This window comes from Mobula hypostoma, chromosome 14 (genome assembly GCF_963921235.1).
Source record: "Mobula hypostoma chromosome 14, sMobHyp1.1, whole genome shotgun sequence".
NCBI classification, from domain to species: Eukaryota; Metazoa; Chordata; class Chondrichthyes; order Myliobatiformes; family Myliobatidae; genus Mobula; species Mobula hypostoma.
This window is the reverse complement of record NC_086110.1, coordinates 25671988-25690263: the sequence shown is the minus strand read 5'-3', so window position 1 is coordinate 25690263 and position 18276 is coordinate 25671988.

Genomic DNA, 18276 nt, shown 5'->3' with positions numbered 1-18276 from the left:
GGGGTGAAGGTCCTGTACTGTGCTGTATGGCGCTATGTTCTACATTCTATGTACGCATCGTCTCCTCCTAAATCTATTTTCCACAGATTTGTGGAACTCTTTCCTGTCGAGTTTCAACTTTGTTACAGCAAGTCAAGTTCTTCACTGCGTCTTGGTGCATGCGACAATCGTAAACCAATACTAATACCAGTTTAATGTCTGATCACATTGCCTCTTTTGAGGACACATAGGAACAACATGCAAATTCTTGCTAAATTGCGGGACTTAAAATGAGTGTGAACAATGGATTTATTTATGTGCAAGGGGTATTGAAAGTCCTCTTGCAAAGTAGACGTTGTTGTCTACAAATTATTTCATGCCCAATGAGTTGCACTACCAATATTGGATAAGAGAAATAGCATTCTCCTGTGTTTCCAAAATTTTGTCCCAAGCTCTTTAATAGAAAGGAAATGAATTTCACAAGTGAAACAGAATATTTAGCCATTATCACATACCATGTTTAGAGTACAAGCAGGAGATGAATTTATAAGCAAAAGTATTTACCTCAAAGGAGAACAGATTGTGAGGTTTAGTGAAATCTTTGTAGCCAGACCTGAATAGGATTTGGAGTATTATCATACAAATATAAAACAGCTGCATGTAATATTCAACTAATGTAAATATAAGAAAACTGTATTAGTGTTAGCGTGCAAAAATTCCAGGCATACATCATCTTAATGACCTGCCAAAACTGATGAGACAACCTCTATTTTTTGAAAATGATCAGATGATGAAATTGATTTGTTTTAGAAAAAGTTAAAGCAAATTCAAGGAAGAGAAAAATAAATGATAAAGCAGTAACCAAACTCTAGTATATGTTCAGAGATCAGTGACAAATGGATCTGAATTTTCCTCCTTTTCCACCTATACATAATATTATTGTTTTCTCCAGTCAATGCAAGGTATTGCATAAACATTATGAATTAGATTTTGCATTTCATTGTCATGCATATTTCTTCAAATTATAACAAGTTTGAATGATATGTGCTTTCTTTTAAGCGTGAATTGAATCTGAAATACCAGTATTATATTTTAGCTGATACCATATAAAATCATAGTCCCCATATTTTTAAACATAGTTTTCTTTATTCAAATTAAATTTACTCATGTGGGCAAAAATAAGTAACTGTTAGTTGTGGTTTGAGTCTAATCAGATACCACACAATCCAAATTACGTCCTGAATTTTATTTAAAAAATAGGGTTACAAATGGCTCTATGTGCAAAGTCTAAGATATACAGAATCATTATCGTAATAATTTGAAAAGAATTAAAGATGACCCCCTTTCTGGAGCTTAAAGAATTCATCTTCATTTTCTGACTGAGTTATCTAATCAACGTGCCTCATTCCAACAAAGAGAGCATTGCTGTTGTTAAAACTATCAGCATCTTGAAGCTGAACTTTATGAGATAGCCACCACTCCTCTGAAAGGAACTACATGTTAATAACATGCAAGTTGAAATGAACTACATGAATGTTTCATTTTAAAAGGAAATTACTAACTTGCTTCAACAAATCACCAATAAATGTTTTTATTTATTTTCAAAATTATTAAATATGCAATCACACAGTATTATTCTGGAAGGAAAGGAAACTATTATGCTTGAAAACTATGCTGCATTTCATACAGGGCAGAGTGAAAATGTTAGTTTGGAGATGAAATGGTAAGTGCTTGCACAGGGGAGGCATTTCATGTTTACCTTGTTCTGACAAAATTTCATAGATCAAAAGCTATATTGGCTTATGAGCTAACACTGAGAGATAAAATGTAGCTGGTTCTTGGAAAAATAATCGCTTCTGCCTTGTTACCCAGAGATTGAATATGGGTCAACAGATGCATTTTGAATGTGTACCTCTTCTTAAATGATTTAGCACTCTGATCTTGAAACACAGAAAGTAATTTCATACGTCAGTGAAATCCAGTAGCCGATTCCTTGTGCAATTTTCATTCTGTGTTATGTTGTCATAATCATTTGGAAAGGTCAAACATTATCCCCTTTGAAAAAAAAAATCACCTGATATATTACTGTAATATAAAAATAAATCTCAGATTATATTTTGATACCAGCCCAACCATTTATCCTTACATGTACTAACACAAAACACCTGCCTAGCTCTCAAATATTATCCTGTGATTAATCTTACTTTATACATAACAAATTTGGCCAGATGGTTACATTAATAAAATCAAAAATTAATATTGTATTTGTGCAGAAGATCAAAATATTATTCACAAATAGAAAATATTTTATATTGGAGTGTTTATGTGCTTAGAGAAAAATGTTAAGTTAATTCCTTTGGGGTTAATATTTGTGTAATGAGATATCAGGAGCACAACCAGCATCCAGAAAACAATAATGTGTTATTAAACATGTCGTCTCATTTCAACTTTTAATTGTACAATGTAATTCCAAAACATTAACAGACATCCTAGTGTAATACTGTTCAATGAAGATTGATTCCAATATGTTGAACGTAGAGCTATTGTCTAAGATAAAAAGGGATAAAATCTTAATTCTACGCATGGTCTCCCCGAGATCATCCAAAACTCTTCTACCTATGGTCCAACTCACAAAAAATCTCACTTCTCCTTATAACTGGTATGTTAACCAATATTTTGATATTATAGTTGATATCTTGTTTTCAGTCTCTCCATGGTCTTAGACATCTCCAAAGCTGCATTCTTCTCCAGCCAAAAAACCATTGAAGATTTCTTGCTTCTACATTTTTGATGATCATCTTGATTATATTCACTTCATAGTCAGCTCTGGAACTCACTCCCTAAATCTCTGTCTGCCACCTCTTGTCTTTCCACTTCAAAGTTGCTCATTAAATAGATCTAATTAATTAGGGTACACCATAAACACAGAAGATTCTGCACACGTTGGAAATCTAGAATAATATACACAAAGTTCCAGAGGAATTCAGCAGGTCAGGCAGCATCTAAGGAGTTCAATAATGAGATGATGTTTTGGGCCAACACCCTTCATTGGGACTGATCAGTACTTCAATTAACTTGGAGCCAAATGTTGTCTTCCAATGCTCCTGTGAACAGCTTTGGAACATTTTGCAATACTAAAAGGTTCTGTACAAGTACACTCATTTATTTGCTCTGTGAAAATTATTTGAAGTGAACAAATTTTAAAAGTTACTGAACTTCAAAATGGAGAACAGAAACCTTGACTCTGTTTCATTCCCCAACAGATACTCTCTAAGCTGCTGAGATCTGCCTGCATTTTTCTGTCTTCATTCAAGTCCCAAACATCTAGTTGCATTATTTCTAAATGTTGCCATTATCTTAATGGTTACTATATAAGCATTTGTTTTATATTTGAACTGTTTACATGCAACTTCTAAGATACAGGCTGCTGAAACACTTTATCATGCTACACGGCACAATATACACTTTCTGCTGTGGCTGTTCTTCCATTCCACATGTGCCTGGATTTGATTTAGAAAATATGGTCACCCTAAACTTCAATAAAGTGCAGCTTTCTCATTCATTTAAATGGTTCCAAATTTGTGTTGCTTTATAACATAACGGAGAGTTAAATCAATCCCAAATCTTTTCCATAAGAAAAAAAGATCAAAAAGGACAAAAGATGTCAATAAACAAGAGCAAGCAGTAGGAAAGAACCACAAAGAATGAAATTACATCTGGCAGCAAAATACTTCTGACCTCAGTGAGCACCGATGACCTGGATTTTGCAGTCACTGTATAAATGGGTATTTCCACGTGAACACTGAGGTCCTGAGGTTTCATTCAGGAGGAGCTTGATCCATTGTGCTCTGACAGTGGACTCTTCTATAAGCCCAGCAAGAGAGTCAAGTATAACTACAACTCCCTAGCATGTGTAGAGAGACCTGCTTCAACAACCTGAACCCAGCTGAATGTGGCAAAGGGGCAGAGATTCAATTGACTTTGATCGAGGTGCCATAGCAGGCCCTGCCTGCAAAGTAACTGAAAACACTTCTGCACCGTCACATACTTCAGCTCCAGCTTCAGGACCAGACAAAGTAAGTGCAGACTATTCTCATGGGTCAGGAGTTGCCGCTGAGCACAAAATGTTCCTGATGTGTTAGGACGCTGTATCTCTACAAGAAAAATAGCCACTTGAGAATGCACAATTCATGTCATGTGAAACTGTAAAGGAGAGTGAGTCACAATTTCCAGAATATTTTTGCAAGAATGGGTAATTCATCCCACTGAATTACCACCCAGGTTGAGACAATATAAATCTATTATGGCATATTCTGAAGCATTGATAAAATTAATTGAAAGGCACATTCTTCCAGTTTAGCTAACCTGTTAATTTGTAAACACCAAAAATAAATGATAGAATCATAGAGCCCTAGAATACTACAGCACAGAAACAGGTCCTTCAGCTCTTCTTAACTGAACTATTATTCTGCCTAGTTCTATTTACCTGGACATAGCTTTCCTTACCCCTTCTCCCATCCATTTACTTATTCAAATTTATCTTAAATGTTGAAAATAAACACACATCCACAAAGTAAAGAAGTTCCCACTCATGTTCTCCTTAAACAATTACAAATAATACCATCATATCAAATTGCAACTTTGAAAAATGATTAAAATATTTTAAAACGTTAATTACAGATAGCTTATCGTGTATGGAATTGAAGTAGAGTTATTTCCTTGGATTTAGTACCCTATAATTCCTACTTCCTTTTGAAATTATCAGTAACGTGGGATACGTGAGCGGTATTGTTTCAATTTCAACCACTCCTTTTGCCAAGAACCTGTGCCAGGTTTGATAGCCAGGCATTTGGTAAGCCATAATGTTTCTGCATTATAAAGGACCAGTGTGTTCAATTTAATCTCAGTAAATTTATCCAATAATAACATCAGAAGATGAATATGAAATAAATGCCAGGAAATGCTGTAAAATAAAATGTCAGGAAATTAAAAGCACTAGAGGAACTTAAATTCCCATTGAGATGCTATTCTATAAATATTTTTTATTTTAACTATAATTGCAATCTATTATTTCACTACCACAAGCTATGATTCTGGAAATCCCTCGCTTTTACTAATGTAGACCCTCATTGTATGTTATAGAATGCAACACATAATAAACTTCAAATGTGGCAGTGCTGTGATGACAGAATCTATTGCTACGCCGGATAATTTTGAAATCGAAGCTTTTTCTCTTCGTTTTGACCCTCTGTCCACACTAAAACGACATTTTCATCCCCCGAAAACGAAGATTTTCAGAAACGGTCTCCAGAGTGAATAAATCTGAAAACGCCTAATATCCGTTGCAGTGTGTACGGGGTAACTGGAGCTTTTTAAAACCGCTGTCATGACGTGCCGGAACAGATGGCGGCAGGGCGGCATTTCATTGTTTTATTATTATTATTATTATTGCTACTACTTTATTGTCGCCAAACAATTGATACTAGTGCGTACAATCATCATAGCGATATTTGATTCTGCGCTTCGCAGAACCTAACAATTTCAGAACAGACGGCAATGAGACTGAAGCCAGAAGTGTTTGAAATGTACTCACCAAATACTTTGACCCATAGCTTACTGAATAAATAAGTATACTCACTTTGCCCTGTTTTCTGTCCTTGCTTGTATGAAGGTGGTTTACCTATTTATGCAAGTACTTCTCTGACAATAGATGTGTAACAGCCTAATGTAACATTGTATGGATATACAAGATAACACTGATGCAGACATGTTTTATACATTTAACAAGGTGCTTTATTAATGCAACAGAGTTAGTCAGTTTTTCAATGTTCGTCGTCAGTCGGGTCATACTGTCCGTGAACTCCCTGTCGGTTGCCTCCATACGTTCCAGTATTTTTTTTTAGTTTTAAGTCCTCCTGTGCGAGAGCCAAGAGCAATTCCTTTTAAGTTTTTCTACTCTGTAACTGGACAAACGTGCACTAGGTATACCGTTTCCTCTTCGCTTGTTTTCTGTGTGTCCTGTACATGCCCAGTAGAGGAAATTCGCCCAAATATCCGTTTTAGTGTGGACAGAGATATTTTGAAAAACGCTTAGTGTGTACGCCTGTCATTTTTACTCGAAACCGGTGTTTTCAAAATTATCCAGCGTCGTGTGGACGTAGCCTAGATCTGCTAGATAAAGCAGGAAACGAAGGCCTTTGAAAGAAATCTCTAACGTCAAATTAGAGTTTCAAATACCTTCACTTTGCAGAAGGGGACCATAGTTAGACGGGCTATTGTCTAGCTTGTTGATCTTACGCATGTTATAATGGAGTGTTAAATGCTACATTGATTCCAGGTGCTACCACTCATTCAAAACAGAGCTGCTTTCATATGGCTAGGTATCCAGACAAAAGCCTTCTTGGTAATTAATGTAATTATTAATCCATGTATTTTTCCTGCTGATAGTTTATTATCAAAGGTTCCTGAAGGTAACACCCTGCTCCAAATTTCTAAAAACGTATCTGTCCGTTCAATCCCTTGGGGAAGGAATCTGTAAAACCTTGAGATAATCTGCAGGATAAAGTGCAGTTGGTGCTGAAAACCCTACATTCAGTTAATCCTTTGCATTTTGGATCTTTAGTCACAATATGCTACCTTTGGCCAGTGAGAGAACAGCTGGCCACATCCTGTTTAGTTAGCAGTTTATCCCCTGTGGAGGATTGTTAGGTACACAACATCTTTCAGGATTCGTGGAATAAATCAAGATAAAATTTAGTATCAGAGTACATACATGTCACCTCATACAACCCTGAGATTCTTTTTCTGCGGGCATACTTAGCAAATCTATAGAACGGTAACTGTAAACAGGATCAACGGACAACAAACGGTGCAAATGCGGATATAAATAAATGGCAATAAGTAACAAGCATGACATTACAAGATAAGTGAATACTTAAATGAGTGTAGCTATCCTCTTTGTTCAAGAGCCTAATGGTTGAGAGGTAGTAACTGTTCTTGAACCTGGTGGTGTGAGTCCTGAGGCACCTGTATCTTCTACCTGATGGCAGCAGCAAGCAAAGAGCATGGCCTGGGGGGTGAGGATCTTCGAATATGGATACTGCTTTTCTGCTCAATGAGGATAACAGACAGCAAAGAAGAACCAGTCTTCAAACTAAGACAAGGATGGCTGCACAAATACACACCATCGCCTGCAGAGAGCCAGCTCTCAGTGCAGTGGTAAAAGAAGTCTGTTTGGGATCTCTAGATTCTGAAAGGGTGAATATACAGAGTAGTTATCAGCTGTACTGCACTCCGTTTGTTAGTATGTAACTATACAGAACTGTATGTCTACACCCCAAATAATAATGTAAGCTGCAAATTTAATTATTGAAGCTGTATTTAATCACTTACTGTTATTTTTGTAAAGTGTAAATCTTTAACTTACTTCTGAGTTCCGAGTTTTCTTCAGAGATTCTACTTAGAGATTCTCCCAGGACGGAATCTTCCATTAGACCTCCTTCTGAACAGCACCTCGTGCTGAATTAAGACCTTTTACACTTTCAGCTCTCGTCACTGCATGGTTCATTCATGGTCACAACGTCCTTTACCTCCAAGCCACACACACAAAATGCTGGAGGAGCTCAGTAGGCAGCATCCATGAAAAAGAGTTCAGTTGAAATTTCGGGCCGAGACCCTTCAGCAGGACTGGAGTAAAGATAGATGAGTAGTAGAGTTAAAAGTGGGGGAGGGGAGGGGGAAGCACAAGGTGATAGGTGAAATTAGGAGGGGGAGGGGTGAAGTAAAGAGCTGGGAAGTTGATTGGTGAAAGAGATACAGGGCTGAAGAAGGGGCAATCTAATAGGAGAGGGCAGAAGTCCATGGAAGAAATAAAAGGGGGAAGGAGCACTAGAGGGAGGCGATGGCCAGGCAAGGAGATAAGGTGAGAGAGGGAAAAGGGGATGGGGAATGGTGAAGGAGGGAGAAGGGGGCCATTACCAGAAGTTCAGAGAAATCGATGTTCTTGCCATCAGGTTGGAGGCTACCCTGAGGGTATATAATGTGTTGTTCCTTCAACCTAAGTGCAGCCTCATCTCAACAGTAGAGGAAGCCATGGATAAATATATCAGAATGGGAATGGAAAGTGGAATTAAAAGAGGTGACCACTGGGAGATCCTGCTTTTTCTTTACCTCCATGTGTGTATGTTGTAGTGATGTTCTGCCCTGCCTCTGGGCTTACCACTGAGTCCATCAGTGGTTCCTGATTGGACAAAGATCATATCATATCTGATCCCTCAGTCTTAAGGTTGTAGGTTGGAGCCTAATAGTCCAATAACTAACAATGATTGAGATATATGTTGATGGCAGGAGGGTTACCATAAGACCATAAGACATAGGAGCAGAATTAGGCCATTCAGCCCATCGAGTCTGTTCTGCCATTCCATCATGGCTGATCCAGGATCCCACTTAATCCCATACACCTGCCTTCTTGCCATATCTTTTGATGACCTGACTGATCAGGAAATAATCAACTTCCATCTTTAGATATACCCCAGATTTGGGCTCCAACACAGTCTGTGGCAGAGCATTCTAGATTCACTGCTCTCTGGCTAAAAAAATTACTTCTTACCTCTGTTCTGAAAGGTCATCCCTTAGCTTTGAGGCTGTGCTCTCTACTTCTGGATATCCCCACAACAGGAAACATCCTCTGCAGATCCACCTTATCTAGTCCTTTCAACATTCGGTAGGATTCAATGAGATCCCCCAGCATTCTTCTCAATTCCAGTGGGTACAGGCCTAAAGCTGCCAAGTACTCCTCATATGTTAACCCCTTCATTCCCAGAATCAACCTTGTGAACCTCCTCTGGGGCCCAAGACTGTTGACAATATTCTAATTGCGGCCTGACAAGAGTCTTATATAACCTCAACTTTATCTCCTTGTTTTTATATTCTATTCCTTTGAAATAAATGCCAACATTGCATTTGCCTTCTTCACCACAGACTCAACCTGTAAATTCAACTTCAGGGAGTCCTAAGTCCTTCTGCACCTCTGATATTTGAACCTTCTCCCCATTTAGATAATCATCCGTACTACTGTTCCTTTTACCAAAATGCATTATCATACATTTCCCAAAACTGTATTCCATCTGCCACTTTTTTGCCCATTCTTCCAATTTATTGCAGTCCTGCTGCAATTGTGTTGCTTCCTCAGCACTACCTACCCTTCCACCTACCCTCGTATCATCCGCAAATTTTGCCACAAAACCATTAATTCCATGTGATCATAATAAAGCTGCAATCACTGAGATAGATAAAGCTCTTTATGTGGAAAGTGAAGAGCTGACCTTGCCAAGTTCTTCACTTAAATTCACCTTCTCCATCTTATTAATGAATGAAAAGAAAAGGATAGCTTCTTGGAATCAAGAAAATCAGAAAATCTTTAACAACCTTGCTCCATTAACTATATTTACTCTGAATACATAAACACCTCCAAAAATATTGCAATAAAATTAGTGGAGTTCTTTGTGTTCTGCATAAATATGGGAAGCAGCACAAATGTTAATGTACCAAGAAAAAGTTGAGAGAGAGGCACCATCAGGACTGAAACAAAAAATATTCCATGTATCCCACAAAAAGACTGACACAGCTTGGGCCCATGAAAGTTCCCAGACCTACACCTTTTACTGGATAAAGGAATGAGTTGAGGTGAAGGAAAAAAGTTCAATTTGAGAACAAGTTCATCCAGGAGCATGAATGTTTGGTGAAGAGGACCATGTTGGGTCTCCATTCAATGAAGATACCAAGTGGTGAATCAGGGAGAACCAAGATGAAAGAGCAAGCTTAGAGGAGATACCCAGTGCCTATAAAAAGTATTCACCGCCTTGGAAGTTTTCATGTTTTATTGTGTTACAAATTTGAATCAGAGTGGATTTAATTTGGCTTTTTTGACACTGATCAACACAAAAGACCCTTTTGTGTCAAAGTGAAAACAAATTTCTACAAATGAGTCTAAATTTATTATAAGTATTAAACACAAAATAATTGATTGCATAATTACTCAATCCTTTCAAATTAGTAGTTAGTAGATGCAGCTTTGGCAACAATTACAGCCTTGAGTCTGTGTGGATAGGTCTCTATCAGCTTTGCACATCTGGACACTGTTCTTTACAAAGATGCTCAAACTCTGTGTCAGATTGCATGGGGATTGTGAGTGAACAGCCCCTTTCAAGTCCAGCCACAAATTCTCAATTGGATTGGAGTCTGGACTCTGATTTGGCTACTCCAGGACATTAACTTAATTGTTTTTAAGCCATTCCTGTGTAACTTTGGCATTATGCTTGGGGTCATTGTATTTCAGGAAAACAAATCTTCTCCCAAATCGCAGTTCTCACGCAGACTGCATCAGGATTTCCTGCTTGATTTCCCTGTATTTGGTACATTCATTTTACCTTCTACCTTCACAAGCCTTCCAGGGCCTGCTGCAGTGAAGCATCCCCACAGCTTGATGCAGCCACCACCATGGTAGGGACAGTGTATTTTTGGTGATGTCCCGAATTTGGCTTAAGCCAAACCTCACGTTTAGTCTGATGGCCAAAAATCTCAATTTTGGTTTCATCAGACCATAGAACCTCTTTCCATCTGACCTCAGAGTCTCCCACATGCCTTCCTGGCACACTCTAGCTGAGATTTCATGTGAGTTTCTTTCAACAGTGGCTTTCTCTTTGCTACTCTCCCATAAAGCTGTGACTGGTAAAGCACCCTGGCAACAGTTGTATGTGCAGTCTCTCCCATCTTAGCCACTGAAGCTTGTAACTCCTCCAGAGGAGTCTGTCTTATCAGTACTCCAAGCGATAGTCAGTGTCTTGGAAATTTTTTTGTATCCATCTCCTGACTTGTGCTTTTCAATACACTTTTTTGCAGAGTTGCTTCAAGTGGTCTTTTGTCTTCATGGTGTAGTTTTTGCCAGAATACTGACTCACCAGCAACAGAACTTTCCAGATACAGATGTATTTTTACTACAATCAATTGAAACATCTTGAATCCACACAGGTCTCCAGAAACAGATCTCCATTTAACTGATAATGTGACTTCTAAAACCAATTGCCTACACCAGTGATGATTTGGTCTGTCAAATTAAAGGAGATGAATCCTCATGCAATCAATTATTTTGTGTTTTATATTTGTAAGTAATTTAGATCACTTTGTAGAGATCCATTTTCACTTTGAAACGAAAGAGTCTTTTTCTGTTAATCAGTGTCAAAAAAGCCAAATTAAATCCACTGTGATTCAATGTTGTAAAACAATAAAACATGAAGGAGTGGGGGGAATACTTTTTTTAGGCACTGTATCTGGGACAACCAGAATGATCTTAAATGTATTCATTGTTTGATCCACGATGGTGTAAAGTTTCTAATCAGAAGAATCAAGATGCAGTTCTGCTCCCAGATCATTCAATTTGATTGAAACAGGGTATGATATATATATAAAATTAAAGGCATCAATTAGTCTTGTGAGACGATGGATCTGCGCATGGAAAGTCTTCACTCTCCAGGGCACAGGCCTGGGCAAGGTTGTATGGAAGACCAGCAGTTGCCCATGCTGTAAGTCTCCCCTCTCCACAACACCAATGTTGTCCAAGGGAAGGGCATTAGGACCCATACAGCTTGGCACCAGTGTCGTCACAGAGCAACGTGTGATTAAGTGCCTTGCTCAAGGACACAACACGTTGCCTTGGCTGGGGCTCGAACTCACGACCTTCAGGTTGCTAGTCCAATGCCTTAACCACTTGGCCATGTGCGCGTGCACCGCCCACCCCCACACACACACACTCACACACATACATTTTTATATATATATATATATATATATATATATATATATATGTGTGTGTGTGTGTGTGTGTGTGTGTATATATGTATATATATATATATATATATATATATACACATACACCAAAGTGGGAGAATTAAAATCATAAACCATTGGATATTTAATATTGTGCTCCCATTCCCCAACTCATGTTTGATCTTCACAGCATGCAGTGAACGTAGTATACTGAATTAAAGGAAGTATTAGTGCATCACTGGTATTGTGCCTCTTGTGTTCACACTAAAACGAAAACAGCACAGGCTGTTGAGATGAGAGAGAGGTGGACCAGAAAGTTACTGCAGGATCCTTTTCAGGGAATGTTGAAAAGGAGGTTGTGATGAGTGGAATGGGGTGTTTGATGGTGTCATCAATCCAAATGTGGCAAATATGCTGCATAATAAATTACCTGCTATATATTGAAGCAGGAAGGAAAGGCAGCAAAGGCAAAAGGAAATTGTCGATGTAGGAATCCGAATGCCTAGGTCCAGGATCCCATCAGTCATTCTCCTTGGAAACAGAAGAAGCCTAATGCCTTGTTTCGCTCATCGTCATTGTAATCAGTGTCACTCACTCCATCTGTGATTATAGACAGCCAGCACCTGTCCTTTAAGAGTCATAAAATTGTACAACATGGAAATTGGCCCTTCAGCCTAATACATCCATGCTGACCAAGTTTGTCCGAAATAAGTTTGTCCTATTTGCTTGTATTTGGCCTATAACCCTCAAAACATTTCCCATTCATATACCTGTTCAAGTATCTTTGAAATGCTATAATTGTATCTGCCTCTGGAAGGTCATTCCACATTCTTACCATGCTTGCATGAAAAATTATTGCCCCTCAGCTTCCCTTTAAATCTTTCCCCTCTCACCTCAAACCTATACTCTCTACATATAAATACCCCCAGCCTGGGAAAAAAACTGTGACTATCTACCCTATCTATGCCTTCCATGATTTTGTAAACTTCAATAAGACCACGTTTCTGCCTCTATCATTTCAAGGAAAGCAATCTCAGTCTACCCAGCCTCTCCTTGTAATTCAAGCCCTCCAGTCAGGCAACATCCTTGTAAGTTATTCAACCACGCTCTCTAGATTAATCTCATCACTCCTACAGCAAAACAAGAACTGCTCACAATAATCCAGAAGCATTTTCACCAACACCTTGTGCAGCTATAACATGACACACTATCTCTTGTACTTAATGTCCCCACCTAAAAAGGAAAATCTATGCCATGTGCCTTCTTTACCATCCTGTCTCCCTATATCACCACTTTCAGTGAACTTGTACATCTAGGTCTCTGTTCTATAACACTTTCCAGGGCCCTGCAATTCACTGCTTATGTCCTGACCTGATTTAGCTTCCCAAGATCCATTTTGCTCTTGAGTGAGTTAAACTCCAATGACCAATCTTTTGCCCCCTTGATCTAGATCCTGTCCACTCTTTGTCAGGCTTGTACATGAAGACACCTCCCAGTGAAGAGGATTCACCAGCAACTCATTCCAGATTCATCGTCTGCAGCCTATTTAATCCCAGTTCTCATCCACAATTCTTGTTCATTCATCGAACCATCTGGCCTCAGCCAGTTGCTTTTAGCTTCCATTCTCCCAGTCTAAAGTTCACCTTGTTGCCTGCAGTGTTTATTTTATCTATTCTTTGTTTTGTGGCCCCTTGTGACTTGTTATTTGATTCAAAGTACGTACACAGAATACAACTTGGAGATCTGTCCTCCCACAGGCAACCACAAAACAAAGAAACACCATGGAATACACTCAAGAAAATATTAAGTACCCAACGGGCAAAAAAAGAACAAATTGCACGAACAGCAAAAAGCAATCAGAGAACACACAGAATGTGAAACATCAAACCAGGAGTCCAGTAGTATTCAGTTAAGTTCAGTTCAGTGTCATACTGCTAGCCCAGTGCAGGCTGTAGGGCAAAACATTCTTTACTGAAGCACCCCAGACCACATCGATCAGCTTGATCAAACCACTCAAAAACAGCAAAAAAAAGAGTAACCAGTAAAGAGAATCCAGAAGCACATGCAACATGAACCCTGAAGTTCCTCAAAACAAGGCCACAGCCTCTCTGGTTAATTGTTGCAAAATGGATTCCAAGACTCCTACAATTTTCTCTTAAAGCAGTTAGCAAGAGAGGGGAACCACGACCAAACGCAGGCAGGTGGCAGTAAATGCCTGCCCGTCCTCCATTCTCATCCTCGTTGACTTGTACTTTGCTCAACACCTCAACTGAGGAAAAGCAATGGAGTCCATCATGGGCTCGTGCCCTCGATGCCAATTAAGAGTTATCACTCACTGCTAAGTTGCCTCTGATGCTCTGCTTTTGGCTCAAGCCTCCTCTACATTTCCTAACACTATTACACCAATTTTTGTGTCAACTGCATATATATAAAACATGCCACCTGCATTTTCATCCAGATCATTAATATACAGTAAATGACAACCTTGTCAAAGGCCTGCAATCTGAAAAAATACATCCCAACTACTACTCTCTGACTCCTGTTACAAAACTATTGTTGTATTCAAATGGCTAATTTAACCTCAATCCCGTGTGATCTAACCTATCATGCAGGGCCTTGTCAAAGTCCATGTAGACAACACCCACTGACATAGGCCGAATCTAAGGTGGTGACGAATCAGCATAGAGGTGTTACTCAATATCTGTAAGACCAAGGAGCTGATTATTGACTTCAAGAGGAGGAAATCAGAGATTCATGAGCCAGTCCTCATGAGAGGATCAGAGGTGGAGAGGGTCAGCAACTTTAAACTCCTCCATTTTATCATTTCAGAGGCCCTGTCCTGGGCCCAGCACTAAGTGCAATTGTGAAGAAAGCATGGCAGTGCCTCTACTTGCTCAGGAGTTTGCGAAGATTTGGCAATTTGGCATGACGACTGAAAATTTGAAAACCTGCTGCAGATGTGTGGTGGAGAGTATATTGCCTGGCTGCATCACAGTCTGGTGTGGAAACACCAAAGCGCCTTGAATGGAATATCCTACAAAAAGTAGTGGAAACAGCCCTCACCATCATTGAGCACATCTACATGGAGAGTTGTCGTAGGAAAGCAGAATCAGGGACCCCCACCACCCAGGTCATGCTCTTTTCTCACTGCTACCATCAGGAAAAAGGTACTGGAGCTTGAAGCCTCACACCAGCAGGTTCAGGAACAGTTATTACCCCTCAATAATCAGGCTCTTGAACAAAGGCAATAAATTCACTCAACTTCATTTGTCCCATTACTGAAATGTTCCTGCAATCTATGGACTCACTTTCAAGGACTCTTCATCTCATATTTTTAATATTTATGACTGATTTATTTATTATTATTTCTTCCTTTTTGTATTTGCACGGTTGGTTGTCTCTTGCACACTGGTTGAATGCCCAGTTGGTACCGTCTTACAGTGATTCTAATATCGTTATTATTCTATTCTGGATTTATCGAGTATGCCTACAAAAAATGAATCTCAGGGTTGTATATCTAATATATATGTACTTTGATAATAAATTTACTTTGAATGCTGTAAAATTAGGATTCGATTCCCACCACTGTCTGTAAGGAGTTTGTATATTCCCCCCATGGCCACGTAGGTTTCCTCCGGGAGCTTTGGTTTCCTCTCATATTCCAAAAACCTACTGTATTAGTTAGGGTTGGTCAGTTGTAGGGATGATTCATTGGGGCCAGAAGTATTGTCACACTTGTGGGCGGCCCACCACAGCCCTCACTGATCTGATTTGACACAAATGATGCATTTCACTATATCTTTGAACGTACACGTCATTGAAAGTGGGCATGCAGGTACAGCAGGCGGTGAAAAAGGCGAATGGTATGCTGGCATTTATAGCGAGAGGATTCGAGTACAGGAGCAGGGAGGTACTACTGCAGTTGTACAAGGCCTTGGTGAGACCACACCTGGAGTATTGTGTGCAGTTTTGGTCCCCTAATCTGAGGAAAGACATCCTTGCCATAGAGGGAGTACAAAGAAGGTTCACCAGATTGATTCCTGGGATGGCAGGACTTTCATATGAAGAAAGACTGGATGAACTAGGCTTGTACTCGTTGGAATTTAGAAGATTGAGGGGGGATCTGATTGAAACGTATCAAATCCTAAAGGGATTGGACAGGCTAGATGCAGGAAGATTGTTCCCAATGTTGGGAAAGTCCAGAACGAGGGGTCACAGTTTGAGGATAAAGGGGAAGCCTTTTAGGACCAAGATTAGGAAAAACTTCTTCACACAGAGAGTGGTGAATCTGTGGAATTCTCTGCCACAGGAAACAGTTGAGGCCAGTTCATTGGCTATATTTAAGAGGGAGTTAGATATGGCCCTTGTGGCTACAGGGATCAGGGGGTATGGAGGGAAGGCTGGTGCAGGGTTCTGAGTTGGATGATCAGCCATGATCATAATAAATGGCGGTGCAGGCTCGAAGGGCCGAATGGCCTACTCCTGCACCTATTTTCTATGTTTCTATGTAAATATAAAGCTAATCTGTTATAATACATTACAAATAAAAATGCCCCATTACCTCACTTCCTTGAAAGGAATCTTAAGCAATATCATACGATTTTCCTGATGTTGGTACACTAACGAGGTTGGTCGAATTACAAATTTCTCGAAACATCTTACCCAGCCCCTTTAACCAGCCGCAGTGATATTCAGTATTCCAGCTGCCAATGGAGCTCACATGTGGTCTTATAATTAGTTAATAACATCTATTTCCAATAACACTGGAGATAGATGCCAATTGGCACCGGTGCAAGGGAAACTCACAGCTGCTCACTTCCCATTTCTCAGTGGAAAAACAGGCAATTGAGAGACGAACATCAGGCAGGTTTGTACGCACCTTACGAGTGTCTGAACCAATCAGCTTCAGTAGAACATGTCAGGCTCACCTTCACCAGTGGCTCTGAAGTCCTAAAAGAGGCCATTGGTCTCCTTTCCCAAGTGCTTACCTTCTTTAATAGAATATATATATATATAAACATATAAATTGAGCAAAAGGGCTTTTTCCATACCTTAGAAACCATTCTAATCCTGCTGCCAACCCACCCTTATGACACCCCAGGCACCTGCTCCTTCTCAACCATTTAGACATTCGTCCTCAGCTCAATGAGGAACTGTCACGGGCTTCTCACTTCTTGCTGCAACACAACTTTTCAGATCTAAAACCTGAAAGTGATTCTGGACTCCCAGTTAGGCTGAGTGCTCCGGATGCTCTGCAATTTGTATAGATTTGCCACAGTATTGGAAGTCTGCCTCCACATTGAACTCTGCCTGTTTTTCAGACTGTTTGACCACACGGTCAGCAGCCAGCAGATGGAGCAATATACGCAGAGTTCCTTTCAGTAGATTACAGACAGAAATGTCCATTATCCATTTTGATAATGAGAATCCAAAGTCAGGTGACAAATTATGCTGATGTTCTTCAATAATGAAAAATATATTACATTTCAAACAAACAAATTTTCTTTTAAATTAAAATGGAACACTTCAAAAAAATAATTCATTTATTGTCATGTGCGCAAGTAGAATGTGGTACAAGGACAATGAAAAATTTGCTTGAAGCAACATCACAGGCGCGGAAGTTCAGAGAGCGCAGAACAGACAGCGAGAAAAAAAGACTGTGAAAAATAAGACACTGCGTAAAAAAAACACACACACACACGCACACAATCAGAAACAAGTCCATCTTAGTCCAAGAGGTCGTCTGGCTTGATGTGCCAACTATGCTGCCGGTGACTGCAATGAACTGCAGAGTACTGTGGACTCAGCTCAGTACATTATGGAAACTAGCCCTCCCCTCCATGGACTCTTTCTATACATCCTGCTACCTCAGTGAAGCAGCCAGCATTATCAAAGACCCTGCCCATCCCAGACATCCTCTCTTCTCCCCCTTCCACTTTGCCGAAAATGCAGAAGCCTGAAAGCATGTATCACCAGTGGCAAGGATAGCTTCTATCCCACTGTGTAAAAAAATAATTATTCTCTAGTACCATAAGATGGAATATTGACTTCACAAATTACCTTGTTATTATTTGGCACCTTATTTTTTATCTACAATATACCTTCTCTTTAACAATAACACTTTATTGTATATTTTTAACCTTGTTCTACCTGAGTGCACTGTGAAAAGATTTGATCTGTATGAACAGTATGCAAGATAAGCTTTTCATTTTGTCTTAGTAGATATGACAATAATAATTGGCCAACCAAACCAACAGTGTGGAGCAGCTCATTAAAACAACTACCAAGCCAGGTTTAGCACCATCATCCAGCACCACTGACCATCTTCTCTGTGCATATTTATTATGCAGAGTGAGTGTTGGGGGGGGGGGCTTCCTGCAAATTAAATGGAATCTATTGGCACTAAATTGCAGCAACATTTAAGCCTCAAAGATAACTTAATTGAACTGTCCCCTAAGAATCTTCTGTTTTGTC